This window comes from Tupaia chinensis, unplaced genomic scaffold, assembly GCF_000334495.1.
Source record: "Tupaia chinensis unplaced genomic scaffold, TupChi_1.0 Scaffold000300_1, whole genome shotgun sequence".
Taxonomy (NCBI): domain Eukaryota; kingdom Metazoa; phylum Chordata; class Mammalia; order Scandentia; family Tupaiidae; genus Tupaia; species Tupaia belangeri.
Genome location: NW_006159790.1, coordinates 29,679 through 32,398, shown reverse-complemented (window position 1 = coordinate 32,398; position 2,720 = coordinate 29,679). Strand labels below are relative to the sequence as shown.

The 2,720-nt window shown below is 39.3% G+C and overlaps 1 pseudogene; it reads right to left on the bottom strand.

The window, feature by feature from the left end:
• Positions 1-532: 532 nt before the first annotated feature.
• Positions 533-1,482, bottom strand: LOC106735108 (olfactory receptor 7A17-like; annotated as a pseudogene).
• Between the last annotated feature and the right edge of the window lie 1,238 nt (positions 1,483-2,720).

The following is a 2,720-nucleotide window of genomic DNA, read 5'->3' as shown; positions in this document are numbered from 1 at the left end:
ACCCCAAAAAGTTATTTTAGTAAAATTATACAAAAATTGCTCAGAATTATATACAGCATATGAGAAAGCATTATTTTTAAGAGTTGCATTTAGGTGGACAGCAGATAATATGGTGAAGAACTGGACTCCCACATGGCCAATTACAGTTTAAGCCCTAGAATTGGCAACATGCTTTCTTACTTTCTCACTCACTCTCTCTCTGGTCAATTAAAATAATAGTAATCATCATTACATTTAATAAAAATAACTATTTTATAAATGGAATATTTTAAAAAGAGTTGCATGTTGTTCTGTGAGATAATTATAATTTTAATGTATTTCTGATACAAAGTTAGAATAACATTGGGAAAGTAGAAAGATAATAAAGAAAAACATGGTAGATATGAGTGAGTGTAGAAAGCTAAATACAGTGTCATTTCAATTGAATAGAGATGTACTTTTACAATCCAGTCAGAAAATCACAACTGTTGGCTCAAAGGCCTTAAACTCTGCAATCATAAGCATTGCTTCAACACCAGGACAGTGGTTTTATTCACAATTTCCATCTAAAGACTATTTTCAGGGCCCTCTTTATGTCTTTATTCCTCAGACTGTAAATGAAGGGGTTCAGCATAGGAGTGACCACAGTGTACATCACTGAGGCTGTTGCACTCAAGTGTGAGCTGTGGGGAGCACCAGCACTAAGGTACACTCCTAAGACTGTACAATAAAATAAAGAAACAACTAAGAGGTGAGAGGCACAGGTGGAAAAAGCTTTGTACTTCCCCTGAGCTGATGAGATTGCACAAATGGAGGAAACTATCTTAGAGTAAGAGTAAATGATCCCAGTGAGAGGCCCCCCATCCAGTGGAGAGGACCACCAGCCAGTAGCAAAACTGCAAAATAGGTCACCATGTTGTTAAGAAAGGTGTCAGAACATGCAAGGTGGATAACCTGATTAAGTTCACAGAAAAAGTGGGGGATTTTCACCTGTGTACAGAAGGACAGTCGCAATGCCAGTAGGCTTTGTAACAAGGAATACAGGACACTCATGGTCCATGATGCCAGAACCAGCTTTCCACAGAGCCAGGGGTTCATCATGACGGTATAGTGCAGGGGGTGACAGATGGCCACATACCGGTCATAGGCCATCACAGTCAGAAGGAAGTCATCCAACACTACAAAAACTATGTAAAAGAACACCTGGGTGATGCAGCTTGCATAGGTGATGACTTCGCTATGTGTCTGTATGTTTACCAGCATCTTTGGAATGGTGGTGGAGGTGAAGCAGATTTCAGCAAGGGACAGGTTGGAGAGGAAGAAGTACATGGGGGTGTGTAGGTGGGAGTCTGAGATGGTGGCCAGGAGGGTGAGAAGGTTTCCAGTCACAGAGATCAGGTACATGGAGAGGAAAAGCCCAAATATGAGGGGCTGCAGTTCTGGTTCCTCTGAAAGTCCCAGAAGAAGAAATTCTGAAATTCGTGTATCATTTCTTGGGTCCATAGTGACACCCTGAAAAGAGGAAATTTGATGGCTAATTTCATATGAACTGGTATTACTCACCTTGTTGAAATGTCATAGATAATATTTTACAGTCATAAAATTATTTTTCATATTTTTGTATGGATCTAATATGCTTTAGGTTTTCATAGTGCCATCTCTGCTTAGGTCTTCTTATCTCACTTCTTTGTTCTCATAGATCATGTATTGTACAGAATTTTTAACTTACTGATTTATTAGCAAAAAAAAAATAGTATATATTTATGGAGTAAAATGTGATGTTACAATGGGATTTTATTTCTCTTTTGTTTTAGTTTTGCTGTTGGGCACATTCACTCACCAGACATAGAGAAAGGAGAGGGGGCACATTCACTTACCAGGCATAGAGAAAGGGGAGGGGGACAGTGAGAAATCACCACTCATGGAGAATAACCATTCCACAATATGCTCTTCTTTCAGTATATGGAGAGTGTATGTACACATGCCTGGATTTTTTTTATGAATTTATTTTACATTCATTCACTGAACATCATCACAGCATACAAAATGCAGTTTCCCATCCAGAATACACTGTAGAGTGGCTTAGTCATACATATTACCAACAAATTATTTTCCATTTCTTGACCCTCTGCCATTTCCCACTCTCCTCCCACACTGTTTTTGTTATCTGCAGTTGCTTTCTATTTCTTTTGTTTTCCCCACATTTTATTGATTTACAAAATATCTTAACTGATCTATTTTTTTTTCTTTTTTTTTTTTTTGAGAGAGATTTTCACTGTAGGGCGCGTGCGTTCGCCAGACAGACAGAGAGAGACATAGAGACAGAAAGCGAGAAATCACCCCCCAGGGGGGATGGTCACGCCGCAATCCCTTCTCCTCCATTCTCGTCTCGGGATCTTGGGCACGCACGCACACGCGCCCGGCGTGAGTTTCAAGCCACCGGGTCCAGGACACGAACCGCGGTCGACTACGTGGGAATCCAGCGACATAGCCATTACGCTAACTGCTGGTTCCCTTAACTGATCTATTTTCAATAGCAAGTTCAGCTGATACATAAATATCTGTGAATACATGTTAGACTTTAGGCATGAAACTGTGAGTAGAATGAATATCCTATAAAATAGCACCTAGCTGGGGCTATATAGCTTACTGTGGTCATTAAATAGGTATTTTTAAATGTATTTTTTTAATTAAAGAAAAGCAGTTTTAGCTTTACTAAATCAAAATGTAAAAACTTTAAG